General features: G+C 40.9%; 1 protein-coding gene across 3 annotated transcripts in view; it reads left to right on the forward strand.

Annotated features, from left to right (window-relative positions):
- The window catches only part of SEMA6D (semaphorin 6D), a 604,413-nt gene that overhangs the window by 322,752 nt on the left and 262,526 nt on the right, over nt 1–19,135 (forward strand). The window contains exon 1 of one of the 3 annotated variants that reach the window (XM_040706507.2): nt 13,331–13,434. The exons of the other annotated variants lie outside the window; for them this stretch is intronic. The gene's annotated coding sequence lies outside the window, so the exon portion shown is untranslated. Of the gene's footprint in view, nt 1–13,330; nt 13,435–19,135 lie in introns of those variants that run through there. 3 annotated transcript variants of the gene reach the window in all.

The following is a 19,135-nucleotide window of genomic DNA, read 5'->3' on the forward strand; positions in this document are numbered from 1 at the left end:
CACTTGATAATGATTACGCAAGGAGAGTACATCGACATCTGTAAGTGCTTCCATGGAGTCTTCTAGATGTGGAAATAAATTATAGTTGAAAAGACCTGGTTTGATACTGCACGAAGTACCTCCAACCATCTTATGTTTTGTGATGACTTTTTTCATCCTAAGTTTGACCGTGGAGGCAATACAGGTAAAGAAAATAGAGGAGGCAAGACCACGAACTGTTGGAGATAACAGAGTTAGATACCTGTAGTCACATCTAAACGGAAGCCTTGTAAATTAGTGTCAGCCTCCAGGAGTCCACTGTTAACTGTATTTGCCTAATGTTTAAAAGGTTCGTTTGGATGCGGCAATAGGCCTTTTTTCTGGGTCTCTCTCAAGATGGCAGAGTACGAATAATTATTCACTTCAGGAAAGCAAATTCTATGCAAGAAGATCTCTAGAAGTAAAGGGCAAGTATAATAGAAACAGCAGTTCGCCAAGATTAAAAAAAAAAGTTCATCTGTATATAATAAAATCGGTTTAAAATGATACTGTTTCAAATTATAAAGAACTCAAGTGAATACATGCATACATCTGTTTCCTTTAAGGGGAAATTTGTGATTTAAAATATTCAAAATGCATTCCAAATCTGGATCCCAGGAGTCACTGGCACAACTTACAAAACATTAGGAAATAGTAATGGGCAAAACTTGGAAGGCATTCAGTTCAGTTTCACTTCAGATAAGCCTGCAGAAGTCTGGAAGATTGCAGTTGTGGCAGTTGAAAAGTTTGCATCTGTGAAAGGTCTGAGTCAGCAAAACCCTTGTTCAGCAAAATACTTCAAGTTAAGCACAATTTTAATTATTTTCCTAAAAAGGAATAGGCTTAATCAGGTGTTTCAGAGTTTTCCTCCACCACTGCCCATATTATTTTGCAATGTAGCCTGAAATAACTCAGTTTCAACCTCGTGTATCAAGAAAGAAATGCAGTTGCATAAAATATATAGGTTTTGTTCATCTTATTTTGAGGAAAAATATGCATTCCAGGTTGTATTTTGAAGGTAACTTGTTCAGTGATGGTGATCTGCCGTATTGTAAGGGACCCATTAAATATCATTGGATTGAAGGATCTGGGACACTGTTGTCTCCTTGGTTAGGTATAGGTCTTATTTGTACTGAAGTATTTCATCTGTCTCCCCTCAAATATATGTTGTGTGATGTGGTTTCAGTCTTATAAATCAGGGAACTACTGAGATACACTATAATGAACTGGACTTGTGTGAGTTTCTTTTTTGTTGTTGGCAGACTTTTTCTTTTTTTTTTGAAGAAGTCTGGCTCAAATATATTTGTCAAGGTGATAAAACTGTGCCCTTAGTTGCCCTAGTCAAAAATAGAATTGGCAGTCAAATCATTAATTTTGACTGTAAGATTTGAATTTTCCTTCTTTCCTTTGCTTTTAGTGTTGTGTAGGTTTGTTTAAGCTTGCGAATTTCACTTGCTCTTTCAGATCTTGCTCTCTCTTCCCCCCCCCCTTCTGATTAGTGTTTTCGAAAATAAGTCGTGCAACATTTGTGTCATAGCAATTATGTCTTCTCACTTGTCATCTGAGTAGAAAAATGTTGCTGCATCTGGGTGAAATTTAGCTCAATAAGCAAGTAATTTCTACAGCTTTCAAAGTGGTTTAGTTCCTGACTTTGAGAGCACAACGTATTTTCAGCATTTGTGCTGGCAAGGTTTTTAAACAATTGTATTAATAGTCATGAGGTATGACTCTCTTGAGAGTGAATTTTTTGTCAGAAATTTGTATTCATCATCCCTCCTTTAATCTTTTAATCAGATTGTTTATTGAGTATCATTTCCTATGTTTTCATTTTGAGACTAAAGAATGGCTTATAATGTAGTGCATTTATTAAAGTTTTAAAACATTTAAGCTACTCTTCATAAGCTAAAAAAGTACCATTCTAATGCAGGTGCATCATTAAAGGAAAATACTTCACGATACCGGAAAATACCCTAAACCCACAGGAACAGAATCTGGTTAATTACTAAAGAATAATCTACATCTGCTAGATCTATCTTCTCCAGCTCATCCTAAAATAAGTCTCTAGGCAGTCACTGAAATGGTCTCCCTAAACTCATTGAGTCTTCTATGGTTATTAGTAGTAATTGTGTTGCAATAAAAGGAATTTTATTTAGCATGGTGGAGGAAGCAATGCCATTATTTGTTGATTAGTGTGAACAGTCTTTGAGAGTATGTAGAACAGCTTTGGTTTCAACCAGTGACACCTCATTATTCTGATTGCAGTTTGATTTGCAATGTTAAGAAGCAACAGGAAAAAGCAATCACCCAACTCTACCTCCACCATCCCAGAATAACAGGAGGAACACGTGTTTCACAGTATTCCAGAGACTTCCTGCCCACAAGAAAGCAATGCCTACTAAGCTGACAAATGACTAACGCTGGTTAGTAATTTGTACACGTGTTGTGAAGATTCTAACACTCCTTATGTGCTTTGTTGTGTTGGAAATTGATAACTAAAAGTGCATATCACTGCATATGTTGTATTCTCTTAAAAGATAAATAGTGAGGGCTGTTCTGAAAGGCATGTCTCCTATTGGCCCACAGTGCCAGAGGCAGATGTTGGTGGTATGGCTACTTATGTCTCCACTGTGGAGGGCAACTCTCACGTTGGCATGCTTGGCTATGCCCACGTGCCAGGGGTCACCATGCAAACATGCCTGTGCTGCTGGGGCTGTATTTTGTGGCTGTTTGGGCTGAAGCTCTAATCTGTGTGTCTGATGTAGGCAAGCTGTGTGACACCTGTGCATTTCACTACAGCCTTTCAAACAAAAGTACATATTGGTGCTTGGATGTGTACTGTGTGTGTGCCTGTAGAGCAGGCAGATCTGTGGTTTTGTTGGTTCATTACATTAGCATTCCCCTTAGAAGTGCCCTGGGTGGTAGAGAATGTAAACTGACCTGTTTAGAGCTCTTTGCTCTGAAAGCTGTTCTGAGCTCTTATTTTCACTCAGGATGGTGTTTTTGCAAAATGAAAATTCTCAAAAGTCATGCTAATTTTAGGATTAGTTTAATGATTAATAAATGCCTCCAATGCTTGTCCTTCTCTCTTCAAGAAGCACTGATTGGAATACTGTTTAATACTCATTTAATGTGTTTGCCATCATTTAAACAAGTAATTAGAGCACGTGGTACAATCAGTAGCCAAGCAATTGACTCTTTATTAGTAATCTTTGGGGAGAAAGGGAATGAGGACAAGGTGCTTGTATTACTGTCTGTACTAATTTGGATTTAGGAAAATTAGCATCTGTTCAGCCTATACATATTGGCAGGAGCTAAAGATAAGCTGGGAAACAAAGTGGAAGCTTAGCATGAGAAGAGAGACAGGATCTTTGTCTTCCACTAATGAAAAGAAGATCATTAAAAGAAATGAAGTTAAAATGATAAAATGTGCCTCAACTTTCAAAATTGTTTACTGGCGTAAACTCTACTCTCTGATGTTGAATTCCATTAAATTAAACAGAATCACTCTGTCTCGGCTACTAAAACAAGCAACAGCACCCTTTGGACACATCTCTAAATCAAGCAGCCCAAAAGCCCTGATGCCACGAGTGCATCCTGGCATTGTGGGAAGCCTGTAGGTTGGGGCTGAGCTCTCAGCACAGCTACAAAATATCCTCATGCTGCAACAGTGTCTGTATGACATCTACAAACACAATGGTTGAACAGTCAACTGAATAAATGAGTTATTCTTTTGCAGCATTGCTTGATTAGAAGATACCTGGATTGATGAGTTAATTGTATTTATGCAAGACTATGACATCCTGTTTCATCTGGTCTTAGCTATTATGATAAAATAAACACTTAGTAATTTGACTGCCATTTCAATAGTAGAGTTGCACACAGGGGCCATATTTAGCATTTAAAGTCAAAATGGGAGGAACTATTTCTTTAATTTGCTTTGTATGATGCAGAAGACCATTAAAGCTGTTGCAAGTAGCTGCCTGCCAAGAGGCCTGAGTTGCTTGCTAAGGGGCTGGGGCATCACTGAAAGCAGCAAGCACCTCTGATGTCAGGCCAAACTGGAAACTGGCTGAAAGCTGATGGTGTCTCTGCATGTCCACTGTTGTTAGAGGACTGTGCTGAGTGGAGAAGGAAAGGAGTCTAATATGTTCATTCCTTATCATTAGTGTCTTATTCGAGAAGCTGGACAGTCTTGTCTTCTTTGTTCCTGTTACCAGTTTCCTCCTGTTCCAGAATGGTTTGATGATCTTTCTGCAATTGGGGTAATGTGTGACTGCATCATCCTATACTGGTAAAATAAACCAAGTTCTTTTGACAAACTTTATACAAAAATCCAAATCTCATAATCCTGCCAATTTGTATTTTATAGTTATTTCTACACTGTGAAAAGGTTTTAAGAGTAGCATTTCTGACTGGCTGGCAGTGACATTATGCTAATATCAAATGTTCCTGGCTTCTTGTGTTTATGATCATGAATTCTGCTATAGAACACATCCCACTCTGTGCATTTCTACAGGATTACTGTACCTCTCAGGTGGCAGAATATTCTGGTCTCCAGCTTCATATTGCATAACAATATATGAAGAGTACAGTAATCACTAATTCACCACTGCCTGGTGTATATTATTACTTAAATATCATGTATGGACTTAGAAATCTGGAGAAAACAAAACTGGAGTGTAGCTAGGTACAAACATAATGCAGTTTACTAGTTGAAATTGATTCAATATGCTCAGATGACAGCATTTGAAAGGCAGAAGAAGGAGACTCGCGTCAATTTGACAGGCAGGAAAGTAAATAAATGTGGCAGTCTCTGAACCTGCGATCTCCTGCAGGTGAGTGCAAATGTGTGATGAGATCTGGGTGACTATCCTGGGACACTTGCATGCCACTGGAGTGCTGCAGGGCCCTGCGTACTGAACCCTGGAGGTTAAGTGCAAATCTTGTAGCAGACTTCGTTCTTTTTTACTGTAGTTGAAAAATAACAAGTAGGTTTGTTTTCTTTTCTTTCTTTAAATGGCATTGAATTCATCTGGGGTCATGAATCCTATTTTGAAAACTGTTTTTTCTTCGCCTGGGCAGCTTTGCTAACATTTTGGGATTTTTACAATATTGTGGACTTCGGGGTCTTTGGGATTTTGCAAAGTTTGCTACTTGTGCAGAAAGACAAGAGTGCTGTTCAGGAAAGGTTTTCTTTGGCAGCTCAGTACTGTAGAGTGACTTGAAGTGATTAGGCTACTGGGGATGTGCAATTAAGGACTGGCACCTGGAGTGTTGCTGTGCCTGTGCAAGAAACAAAACCCAGAGCTTTCAGCCAAATTTTACTCACACCTGAGTTTATTTGATGGTTCGAGTGGACCTGAAAACTATGCCACAGTTTTTGGTTTGGGTTGAAACTAAGCCAAACTTAAGGTTTTGCTGTACAGTAACTCTAGCACTCAGAAAAATACACAGAGATGAACTTCCCATTGTGAGGCCATGCTGACCTCTGTCAAAAGCTATATTTTGCTCAAGACAAGAGCATGAATTGCGATAGTGCTCCTTTTCCCATGCCCATTCATGTTGGCAGAGCATTGGGACCCATCAGGAGCTTTGCTGTCTCTGTCTTAGCACTGTCCCGTGCCAGGAGCCAGCCCACACAGAAGCAGCCACGTTTACCCTGGCCAAATTTGAGCAGCCTCTGAAGCATGTGTCAAAGTTTGCTAAATGTGAGGTCGGTTTTTGCAGTTTTTACTTTTTTTTTTTCCCCCAGACTGTTTATTCTATGCACGTTTTATTGCTACAACAGAAGTCTGGACATGTAGATATTTTTTGCTGGATCTGGGCATGTGTTCCCAGGAACCTGGTAATCAAAACAACATGGATATGGGAGTGCAGAGCATCAGAACCACCAAATATAGAGGAGAATTGCCTCTGTCTTGTTACATGGACTGTTGTGGGGTTGGTTTTGGTAGGTTTTGTTGTTCTTTTTTTTCATTTTTGATTTGTTGGTTTATTGGGTTTTGGTGTCTGTTTGGTGTTTTTGGTTTTTTTTGTTCTTTCTGTTCAGCTATATACCACTTAATCAAATTTAGAGGCAAAAGGTCAAGCATTGATCACACATTACTGATCATGACATCTACTGATGTTTCCTGAGAATTCAATTCTGAGTACTAATAAAGCCCACTTGCAATTAGCATGCTTGAGAGGACCTGAAAAAAGGTTCAGCGTATTTGAGTTTGGAAAGAATAATAAAATGTCTTATCGTCAGAAAAGCCCACTCTGTAGAGCAGGAGACAGGGAATGCTGCATTTGCTATTCTGTGTGTATAATAAATATCTGTTTAGGTATGTTACAGCCGAAATGCAAAATGTCAGTTTTTATTAATGAAGCAGATAGTGCAGGAGGAATGATGAAGGCTGGCTGTGTGTCCTGAGCAGCTGGCACTGCTTTTCAGAGCAAGTATGATCCAATTGAGGGATGTGCATGGGCAGCAGGATTTGTGATTTGGGGGAAAATGCAGGTTTGAGCCTTGTGATAAAGAAGAGAAGAACATAAAAAGAGCTTTAAAAAGGAAATAAAGGATGTAATTCACAGCCCATTGAAATCAATGGGAATTATCTCATCTCAGTGGGCACTGGATTAGGCCTCAAAAGAGTTGAAGCAACATAGTGTAATTCAAGCAAATTTCCTTTAGTACCAGAGCTTGAGAGCTGAGGTGTTCAAAATGAGTGCTTTGGAGTGAGCCAAGCACAGACGCACCCACGTGGTCTCCATCTGCATCTCCTTCACTTCTTCTGGGCTTGTGCGGAGCTCAGAACAAACCATGCCAGTTCTGACAAGTGCCTCACATGGCCCGAGCACAGCAGTGGTCCTTTCTGACTGTTTCTTGGAAGTGGAATATCCAAAAGGATCCTCAGCATTTACAACTGCATTTTATTAGAACACCAAAGTAATACATGGCAACAGGGGAATTCTTTAAACAGAAAAACTGAGATGCAGTCGGTGAGAAAAACTGAATAAAAGGTTTGCAGACAAGCTTATCCTCGCTGAGGACAAAAGGGTGACCTGATTCCTCCAGCTTTGGTTTTCGGTCTATCAGCTTTCATTTTCTCCCTGGGTTACAAAAATTCTGCCGTGTCCTTTGAATAGGCATTTGCAGAACTCTGGATCCCTCAGGAAGTTTTGCTCTAGCAATTGCTTTCCAGGGCACATTTGGTGCTGTGTCCCCCAGACCCCTCTGCATTTCTCAGGGGTGTTCATAGTCTTTTCTCGTGTTCCAGGTTTCCTATACACTGGTTTCTGGTTTTCCTTTTACCACCTAGCCTGACCTCTGCTCCAGAAGGACTCCCAGAGGCAAATATTTTTAACTGCACTTCACTGGGGTTTACTGGCATCCCTTCCAGGCAGTTCTCCAGACTGTAACAGGAAGCAAAATATCATTATTTTTTTCTTCCCTGCTCACCAACCACAGTCTTTTGAGCAGTATGTGTGTACAGTGTCTAATTGTAACGCCTGTGAAGAAAAAAATAGTAAGACTCAGACTAAACATTCCAATAGGTATGTGACACACAATACATGTCACAGGCAGTGGAGAAGTAGAATACTGTGTTTAAGATGCTCCTTGACGTGATATACCCTACTGGCATAGGTGTGTGTTAGCAGTGCACAGTACTTTGGTTTTTCTGTGTTACAAATTACCTTGGGAAGCACAGAGCCATTCCCAGATCAGGGATAATCCCTTGTGTTGTTTTTTGTTGTTGTTGTTGTTTTGTTGTTTGTTTGTTTGTTGTTGTTTTGTTTCTGCACTGCCTGTGCTAATGGATTCCATGCACAGCGTGTCATTACCATGGTGTCATTCGTATGGAAGTGTCTTTGCCACAAGTGATGCTGTGACAGCATCCTAATGCCCTTCAAATGTTGAAGCTAAGGAAATGGAATATCTACAAGAAATGAACAGCAGTGAAATTTCATTTCTTAGGAGGCTGACTGCTTCCTTTTCTGTTCTGGGTAACTTTATGATGGCTGCTATGTGTCTTTTATGGATACTGCACGTAGAAGCATACCTTTGACGCTGATAGTGACCAGAAGATAATTGCTAAGAGCAATAAGAAATTACTGTTTCTCATTGATCTATTAAGTGCTGTTTATGGCAGATCTTCCTGCAAAATGTAAGGTACACTGCCCTTAAAGATAGGGCAGCAGTCTTAGATTTACTTCTTACTGTTCTCATTTGAAAACTGGTACTTCTGCATCTGGTGCTGAGATAGCAGAAACATGATTGCTTGCTGATCTCAGGACAATTTTCTCAGAAGATCCGCTATGGTGAGAGAGCAATCTTATGAGTGGTAACATCAGTGTGTTCATTGGATCAGAGAGCATGCCAGGTCATGGCTTAATATACTAATCCTAATTAACAGTGATGCCATTTTTTGATGAGTTACAGAACTGTCTGCCTTTCACTATGTCATCATATAGAGCACGTGTGGCACATAGTTATAGTATTAGGCATGGTAGATTTACGTAGCTGGCTGAGAGCTGAGGGTGCAGTTTGCTTGTGTGAACATGTAGATTTTCCTCTAGATCAAGCAAAAACAAAAAACTGATGATGTTTTTGGGGTGTGGGGAGGGAGAAATGAATATCATCAGGCTGCATAGCTTTTGAAAAGAATGGAAATAATGATCTTAAGCTGAAATAAATGTGTTTTACAACTTTAGAAAGTGAGAAAGGGAGAAAATTTTCAAATATGCAGAGGGACTGCACCGTCTGAGCTGCCAGCACTGTCAGTGCTCAGCTAATATGACTAAATGAGATCAGCCCACCCATCAGAGCATTAGAAAGGGTTCAGAGATTGCTTAAGATAAAACGACTGGTAAAGAAATGAAGTACAGGAGCTTTTGTCTTTTGAAGTACAGTAGGCACACAAATCCCATTATTTTCTAATAGGATTTTACACACACCTTTCCCTCACCAGTTTGAAACTCGTTTGAGCTGCTCATACAGTTTGAAAAATGTCCTTTCTGGTTGTCATGGGTGGGACATCCATCTGATTTATTTTGCTGCATGCAAGCTAGTCAAAAGAACCAGGATAAATGGTTCTTGGTATTTTCAACAGGTATTTGGTTTATTTTCTATATATGATGTTGCATTTCTCTAAAAGGAAATTTTTATCAAAAAAAAAAAAAGAAGAAGAAGAAAGAAAAAGAAAAAGAAAAGAGATTTTGAAGTCTGAGGATGAAATTCTTAGAAGAGAATCCACAGGTTTCACTGTCCTCATTCAGTGTACCCCTAAGTCTCTTCCTGAAAAACAGGGAGAAATTAATATTGTTTTATAGACAGGTTCAAGGATATGTTAAACATTTAATAGGTTTCAGGTAATATCTAATATATTTAAGTGCAGTTTTATCCATGTCTTATTTGTCTTCACTGTACAGCACATTGCCCTGTTCTTCATATGGCCTTGCAGGTGAATTTACAACCAAAGAATAAATTCACATAAAAAGGAGAAATGAATAGATCCTGTGCAAATTACATGACTTGAGCTTCAGTAAGTTTCACAAATCACCTTTTACACTGAAACTTTCAGTTGTGTCTATGTATCTTTAGCCCTTGAAAAACTTTTGGTTACAGCTCAGATTTCCCTGTAAGTGGTAAAATTAGTACAGTACATTCCTATTGTCTGTGTAGTCTCCTTCTATGGAGGATGTATCGTTGCCCTGTAGCTCTTCTTTTCTTGCCAGTCCTAGAAAAGATGATTTTGCTGAAAAGCTGTCACTAGAAATTGACATTGACATTGACTTAGGCTGAGGAAGGGTTGTTTCCCGTTGTCATTTCCATAATGGGATTACAAAGATTTAGAGTTGCACTGTTCTACAAAACCCAATAGCTGGACTAGTGTCAGATCCCCTCCATGGGCATGCTGTGAGCTTTGTCACAGATGTATAATTGCCCTAATACTTTTGTTTAGGACAGAGAACCCTATTTGTGTGAATCCACAGAGAAGATCTTGAGGGTGTAATGACTTTCAGCTGATGCCTGCTTATTATTCTTTCCTAATTCCTTTCACACTGGGAAGGCAAATTTTGTGGAGAATTGTTACCTAACAACTGGGAATAGGAAATGATGAGCTGGGTGCCATTTCTGCTCCTCTGACACACCCAGGTACCCAGAAGTGATGTTGTGTATGTCCATATTCATCCCTCAGAGTCACAGTAGCTGAAAATAGGACATGGCACAGGACTTCGGTGCCTGGCTTGTGGCAAGACTTTCTCCTGTTTCCTCCATGCACCTCAACACCGCACAGGGACTGTGTGTCCCTGGGGAAAATGCATTGTTGCTTTCAATAATGGTGCTTAGAAGTGAGGATACTCTTTTTAAGATTGTTCTAATCTCTCGGCACTTTGTGCTTTAGCACTCTCTGGGTTCACGACACAATACAGGAGTTATAATCTATGTACCATCACAGAAATTAGGCTTGGTTGACTTAAGGATCTTAAGGATGTTAAAACTCCTCAATAAGTGCTTTTTTTGTAAAAGCAGACAACATAGTGTGTATCTGACATTTAAGCTGTCTAAGTCAACTTTGTACTAAAGACCAACTGTATGATAAAATGATGTATTTGGGGCAGAGAACCTACATTTACAGGACAGCTGTCCACCTACTGGATACAAAAACAAGGCACAGTGCCTGAGCTCACTGCAGCTCTTACCCTTGTTTGGCCGGAAAGGACAGCATCTCCCATCTGCCTTAGGGCAGTGGAAAAGTCCCCCTTGTCCCACAGACATGTATATACAGACGTGTGTTCCATTTGCAACCAGGGAACACTTGCCTAAGTAAAAACAAGACACATGTGTTGTCAGTTCCATGTCAGAAACCTTTTAGAAATGCCTCATTACTTTCTGTAGCCAATGCTACTTGGTCTCGATGCAGACTGAGCTGCTAAAAGACTTGGAGTTCTGTCAGCATCCTACTGCTGTTTGAAGATTTCAGTGCTATCAGTTTTGATTAAAGTGGTATCTTCTGCATTTGTTTCCCTAAATGCTTTATTACCCAAAGTAATAAACGCAAATAGATGTTCTCGACTCTTGTCAAGAACAAAAAAAAATCTGTGCAATAAAAGTCCACCTTTTAAATAGAGAAACTGCAAAAGAGCTCTACTTCCCAAGTATTATTTAATGGTAATGAAGAGAGCAAAAGATGAGCTATATTGGAAAAGCAATAAAGGCCAAGTTGCTGTACATGACATCTAATTTCTGTATCAATTGATTCACCTGCTATTGATGTACTGCTGCATTTATACACCCTGCCCCCTCAGTGAAGCATTAGGTATGGCCAAGTGCTCCTCCTTGCTGAGCGCCATCAGACCCTGTGCTCTCTTTTGATTAGCTTGCTAATAGAATTGTCTAGGTGGCATTTTTTCCCCATAATCTGGAAACACCTATAAACAATTAAGGTCAGCTTCATAGCCAAAAAGCCTGCAAGCACGTGACAGTCGCTTTGTGGAGAATCTATGATAAATCCAGCATGCTGTGAGGAATGCATCTCAATTTGTGTGCGTGTTTCAGGCAGGGGCTGTGAAGGCCCTTGCTCTGAGTCCCGTCCTTGGTGTGGTTGCTGGAGATTGTTAGGCCACCACTAACAACTGCAAAATATCCTTCCTCTGTCTCCTGCAAATAGCAGAGGGGGGCTGCATGGCTGAGGGGGTTTGGTCCTGTGTCACTGGTGAAAATCTGACTCACTCGGGTTCTTTAGAGCTGACCAGTCATTTCTGTGTGATGGCTCTCAGGTGAGTTTCAATCTCATTCTGGTATCTAACGGATATGAAAAGCTGACAGGAAATCCTGCTAAGTACTACCAGACAGGTCCTTCTCTTGGCAAGCACAGCAAAGAGGAGGTTGTAAAGGAGAGTGAGAACAAGGCTGCAATCTCTCTCACCGCTGGGTTATCGGGAAGGTGAGGCTGAGGTGTGGTGCCGGGCAGCACAAGGGCAGCCTGGCTTCCTGAGGAATCTGCTTTGCAAATAAACACAGGCATCTGCTTATCACACTGCCCTGCTGATATCCCTCACACACAGCAGGCTCATTTGCTTCCTAAATATAAGAAACATGATTTTTTTCTTCCTCCCGTATTCCCACCTGTGGTAACAGAGGGCTCAGTGTAATTTTGCTATGCATCCAATCACTGTGCCCAAGGCAGAGGCAGGTGCACTTCAGGTTTATGTGGGCAGCACATCTGGCAGGGGGGCTTTGGCCACAACACATGGCAGAAAGCAACTTGAAATGCCAGCTGCTGCAGGAGGCATGCCAGCCCCTGGGTCTGGCACAGCATGTCCAACCTGCCCTGAGGGCTGCACCAGGGCCACGGCGATGGCCGAAGCTTTATGGACTGCAGAGTAAATTTTTCAAAGTACCAACATTGAATTTGTCATCATTAATTTCAAAATCTGTATTCTAAAAAGGTGAAAGAAGAGAGTTACATCTCGTGAAGTCAGTAGGCCACCAAACCAAATTTGCTTTAAAATCTTGTGTCAGGGCTTTCTGGATCAGCCTGTGAAATAGCTGATGAGATGGTATTGCACCGGAACACATTCTCTTCGTATGGAAGTAAATTTTAGGAACTCTTGGCTAATCCAAAATTGAGGCTGCAGTAATGAGGGCTTCATTAGAAAGTCACAGGTAGATTTTTAGCACCGCCTACGCTGTTCCAACCTGACATTCACTGGGAAATTATAGGCTGTTGTGTTTACATCTGTAACTGCTTTGCAATGTTTGATAGCTTTCTGAGGAATTTATTTATTTATTTATTCATGTATTCAGTTCAGGAGAGCAAATAGCTCTCACTGGCTTGCTCTGTCAAATTCAAGCTGACACAGTCACTCCGTAAGGAATGTCTGTCTTTCCAGTATATATGTGACTAAATGTTTCAGGCACCACAACCAAAAAATGTAAAATAATTCTCTTAAAAGACAACACAATTGGGAGGTGTTCCAGCTCTCTGCTGGCAAAGATTACTGGAGATTATGTACAGACACGCACAGCGAGCAGTGCTGTTGTTCTAACAAAAGGATAAGGAAGAGCCTTTAAATTGTCCGGAATACTTGGATAACCTAAAAAGCTGTGAAAAAAAAAACCATGTTCAGAAAAACAATGGATTGAAAATATCAAAGTGAAACATGTCACTGGTCCTACGCAGAGGCCAAGACTTGGCATGAGAAACGGAAAGCAGCTTTCAGGGTGGCATTCAGCTTTTCACATGCAGATTTTTTTTCCCTCATCTGGCATGAAAACTGCAACCCTTCTCTACTATCCACGTACATCCTGCACTTCCTTGCCAGGGATCAGCCGGACCTCCCTGTGCCTTTTCACATCTCTCCTGCTCAGAAGCTTGCACAAGCGTTCTGTGCTGCTCTGCAGTTCTGCTACTGTAACTTCATTAGGTATGTTGACAAATATTACTAATTTACAGATGTTAAAAAAAAGTTGCCTTTAACTAGACTGTTTTCTAACAGAATAGCTATTTTAATTTATTGCTTACTATGGTTCAGCTATATTCACATAACTTTAATCCTACAGACGTAAGCATATAGATATACGCACACACACCAATAGAGGGAGATATATATCTCTGAGTGTATGGATGTATTGAAACAGCCTTATATGTGTGTACATGTAGAGCTGAGATTCACAAAAGCAACTAAATATGGCTGATTTCAATAACAGCATAGTGCCTAACTGCTGTGCTAGGGTCTCAACCATCTATAAACGTCTCTGATCTTGTACAGCACCTGGAAAGTTCTGAAAATCACAAATGAGAAACAATGGGTTTTCATGGTGGCTTCAGAGAATTGTTACGAAGACAGGTGATGAATTCTTTTGCTATCAACAGCACACATGCTTTGTGCTCTGCAGCATGTCATCAAATTCTTCAGTTAATTACTCACTAATTATAACACTGTTGAATGGCTACACTGTGGCAACCATGTAATTATGGAGCATAAAGTACTGAGCAGTTGCAAGGCTGAGCATATTGACTGATTACAATAAATCCCCTGCTTATTGTTGATATTTTTCACCTGCTTAACTATTGTAATGTTTGCCTATCATGCCCTCAAACTCAGAGCAATATATGAAGTGTTAGTAGCAGAAGTTAATTAAAGTTAAAAGCAGGTAAGCCGTGTTGAAATACAAGTGTAAAATGACAAACGTATGTTGAAAAGAAAAATCTGGAAACAGCCCTTTGCATCTGCCACAGCATTTCTCTCTCGGCCACGGAATTACTCCCTCTCTGAAAGGGGCAACGGGAGAAACAGGCTGCTGATGTTTTACAAGTCAAGTGTGGAGAGTCAAAATCTCAGGGCGGCTCTCAAAGATGGGGAAGGAGTTTAGCATGCATGTTCTTCCAGACTTCCAACATCACCAGGGGGGAGAAGCCAATGAAAGAGCTGCAGAAAGCTGCCAACTAATGAGTCCTGCAGTACACTGCTGGCGTGGGGCTGCCTGGAGCACCGTGTGCCCCTGCACACCCAGCAGCTTCCCCGCCTGTGGCTGACAGGATGCAGGTGATGCACAGCTGGCTGGGAATATACTTCCTACACAGCCTCTTATATCATGGGGAATGTCAAATAACTGTCTTAGGGCACTTTGCTAGGCTGTTTCATGCCCACTGTTACTAAGGATCCGTATCTACTTTTGTATGTGTTTAAAGAAAAAAAAAAAATCCATCCTCAGAACGAGATTTTTTTCTCTTTGTATTTTCCAGAAATCATTTTTCTGGCCCCTCAAATTACACTAATGTTCAGCATCTGGGAAAGTGTATATTAAGCTGTCACTGCCATTCATATCTAACACTAGCCAAGAACAAGATACAAAGCTGCTCAGCAAAACACTAATTCATTAAAACTCAGTGAAAGCCTTGCTTGCTCACGTTGCTACAAGTAGTTCTTACTTTGTTCTCGAAATGGAATGGCAAAGCAGGAAATGTCTGATCAAAGGGTTTTCAACTTCATGTTTAGGAAAGTGAGACACTCAACATTTGTCTGGTTCTTCATTCACTGACAATGCCACCTGCTGTATAAATATGCATTCAGAGGAAAGCTCAGTGATTGTGATGTGCAGAATATCTAAATAGTACATAGTCAACTTTTCAGTTCCAAGAAAACGTGAAGTTTGTTTTTTTTTTTTTTTGCAATGACAAGGCTCTCTTACAGTGTGCTGCTAGTCCCTTCCTTGTGAATAGAGATTGACTCTCTTGAGCGACCTTGACTTTTTTCTACATTTAAGAGCTCTGAAAGTTGATAGGAAGCCCAGGGTGTCTGCGTGAGTGAGCTATTAGGGTAAAAGGACTGACAGTACACTTTGAAGCTGCTGTCTTTATTGTTGGTGTTCATTATCAAAGAGAATAAAATGTTTTAGCAAGATGTGATAAATTAAAGCCATGTGGAAGATTGCAGGAGCTGGTGAGTCTGTATTTGGGCTATGCTAGGAAGAAGAAAACTGCTGGTGTAATTACACTCTGCTCCAGACAGTAGTGTGTCTGACCTGTGGTCAGATGTAATTTTATGCCCATACTGAAATGATGGTAATAATCCAGCAATTGAATAACACCTTGTTCTCTTCTCAGAGTCCTCTTAGCATTGTTACAGCCAACGATGTATCCACAGCCTGTACTTTTTCTCTGAGCGTTTTGTTTGTTTTGGAAATGTTCCATTCCTCAAACGTCATATAACCTTCAGTGTAAGTGATAGCTTGGACCTGGAAGACTTTCAGAACACAACAAGGAGACATTTACTGCCTTTCAATGCCTATTGAGAATGATAGACTGGTAGACTCTTCTGTGGGTGATATATATAAAGTGTGTGGATGTTTGCCAGCATATTCAATGTATTTTAAAAAGCAGATTACTAAACAGCTGACTCCAGAAAGATTCTTCACTTTTTATTGCTTATTCTGCCATAGCTCTGGTCTCTCTTTTGTTTTAGTTAGGTTTTTTGGTTTTTTTTTTCTGTCTGAATTCAGTCATATTTCTTGCACTGTTGTAACTGGGCCTGATTCTGGACAACCTGCTATGAATTCGCTGATTATATTCTTGCGTCTTTGAGCTTTTTTCTCATTTCCTTTGAAACTGTTGAATAATTCATCCTTAGGATAACTTCCTTACATTCATTTCCTTGACATCCACAGTCACACAAGGCCTTCAGAGTGCTGTCAAGGTGAGGCCAGCTTGAAAACCACAAATAGGAGGGGATGAACGGGTTTCACTTCACCAGTCTGGTGCCTTCAGATTTTGAGCACTTGATAGGCTATTATGGAAGTTGCATCTCCTCATTCCACACTTTCTTTGATCCCTAGAAGCTCTTTCAAGCACAAATGTTGGGTGGTTTCCTTAGACTTGGGAGCAGAGATTTGCAAGCAAATATTGATTTTGATTTTATATTGATTTTTTTTTTTTCCAAATAAGATGCAGAGATATATGTTTCAGATCATAGGGCACAGAGGAAACCATTACATTGCAACCCCATGCGGGCCCCTGTGAAGTGTTGATAATGTGACTCCCTTTAGCATGAAACCAAGTCACACTTGGAACGCAACACAGAAAGACATGGGGTCGATTCAGTATCACTGAAATAAATAGGGTCTTTGTAATTTATCCCTCTGTCTTAGCCTCACAACGTGTAGAAGAAATAAGAACAGTGGACCAAAACGCTGCTTTTGATTCCTATTTGGTGAGATGTGGGTATCAGTCAAGAGTTGTTATGACTTCTGAAAAGTTCAGTCATCTGAACTTCTATTTTCAATTACACAATTCAAAGAAGGCCATTCTTATAAAGAGAGGAGCCAGAGGCATACATGATGTAAATGTGCAGTTCCATTGACTGCTTGTACTAGGTCAAGACATGTGATGGGAAATGATAAACAAATGATGGGAAATGAATCATTGTACCCCTAAAAAACATATCAGCATGCAAAAATCTCAATGATGCATACATAAGCATAAGTGCATAGATTTGAACACATGGCTGAGGGTAGGTGTGAGATAGATTAGACTCTAAATTATCTAGAAAATAAGTCTGTAAATGTTAGAGAGGTGATGGGGAGCTGTGCTATGGTTGCAGGGAGTTCACTAGGGCCCTGCTCCTCACTCAGGTCTTTTACACCCACACAAAGCACTGTGAAGAGCTGGCGCAGAGGAATGTGGCTTTTTTCAGGTCATGGAGAGGACTCATTTTCTTTGTAAACTTTTTCCTTTAACTGTGCCAAGGATCATTTACCGATTTAAAAGAACATTTCCCTCTTTGAAAGGGAACAAACAGCAGCTCTGTTTCATCTATATCAAGAGGTACAGCTGTGTGCAAGGGTAGCCAGGTGACAAATCAGGAGCCTGTGCCTGAGCACTCCCATTGTCAGTCGGGCACGCAGTGCTGAGCCCAAGTCAGGAGCTGCAGAAAGCAACCACTTGGTGCACATGCTCTGTTAGTCCCATTATCGGCTTTGTAATGAACAAGCAAGATGGAGCTGGTGTGTGACACAGCTACTAACACTAACACACACTGTCATTCATGAAGGAAATTCAATCTTGTGCTCACAGTTTAATTCAGAATTAACCATTAATCATTTTTTCCTCCCCAGATATGCAAGATTGCCTTTGAACCGAGCGTGGCTGTGCTCAGTGAGTTCAGCTGGGCATGCAGGCACAGCAGCAGGGGATGTTGCTGAGCCCCTGCGCAGGGCTTGGTGCCGCGCCAGGCTGCACTGAGTGCTCAGCAGCTGGTTCCTGCTATTCTTCATGGGCTCATCTGTCAAACAAGCTGATCATGTTGCAGTAAATCATAGTTCTCCTGAGTCCGTAGCTGTAGCTCACAATGTGAACTAGCCCCTAGCCTTTCTGCTGGCCATCCCCCCCCCCCCTTTGAAGGGGTCTGGCTCCCACCTGCTGGGCTGCACATCTGGGCCGCAGCGCAACGTGAGCACAGAGATGAAACTGGAGGTGGTTCTCCCACAGTAGCACAGTGATCCATCCTATCCAGGCAGTATGCACAGTATATGCACTCATGCTGGCAAGGGACAAACTGACAGAGGTGGGGGCTCCCACTACTCCTCTCACAGACCCTCACCAATGATGAGCTCTGTCTGGGGCAGAGAGCCAAAGCTTTTGGGGGTTTAACCGTCTTTTGCCCGCTTACAAGCAGCTAACTGTGGGAGTGTAGTGTTACAGCACTTTTATTTCAGCAATCTTTTATTTCAGCAATGATTAGAGTTTCTGAGGAATAAAAATACAACCAGGGACAAGGTAAAGGATTTTTATGAATGCCAAAACAGTTTATTATCTCAACCCCCCCCCCTGAGAAAACCAAAACCCTTGAAACTTTTCGGTGCAATATTTTATATAGGAACACAATCCTCTGATAACAAAAGAAAAGGTAAACTGTCTGAGTTAGGTGAAGCAAACCATTTTTTTGTGCCTCAAAATACGTTTACTGATTAATCTGTAAATAATAAAAAATTACTTTTTTTTTTTTTTTTTCCCCATAGAAGAAACAGCGTAGAAGGAAATCTCAAATTGTTTTGGTTTGACCAGAGCACCATTTTTTTCAGCTTATCCTTCATTTATTTTTTCTTCACAGGCTTTCCTCTCCTGTGACTCTCACCTCCTCATAATCACCCTGTGTTTCTATTAGGCTTGTGCCTGGGCTTGGCATGGGGCATGTGGAGCCGCTTCTTTGACCTGCATGGAGACTTTCAGTGCCAAGTGTATTCTTTAACGAGATCTGGGTCTGCCAGTGACCCACCTGAGCTCTGTCTGAGCTGATAAAACAGGGCCTTAGGGCAACGATGAAATAGGCATAGTATGCTAATCCACATCCTTGGTTACTTTTCACTATATGCATGTCTGATAAAATCCGAAACCAACTCCCCTCTGCCCTGAAATTCAGACAACAAAGCCAAACAGCAGTCATACTTCCCGTTTCTGTATTTTCCTTTCTGACCAAGCAGGTGCAAAAGATACTTCTCTTTAAGCCTATCAAATTGACGTTCTATTTGCTAACCTATGATAAAAGCTTTGCATTTGCTTCTGTCAGAAGGACCTAAGCTACCTAATGTCCAAAAGAGTCACAAGAGGAATTGCCATCACTCTGTGCA

This window comes from Gallus gallus, chromosome 10 (genome assembly GCF_016699485.2).
Source record: "Gallus gallus isolate bGalGal1 chromosome 10, bGalGal1.mat.broiler.GRCg7b, whole genome shotgun sequence".
Lineage (NCBI taxonomy): Eukaryota > Metazoa > Chordata > Aves > Galliformes > Phasianidae > Gallus > Gallus gallus.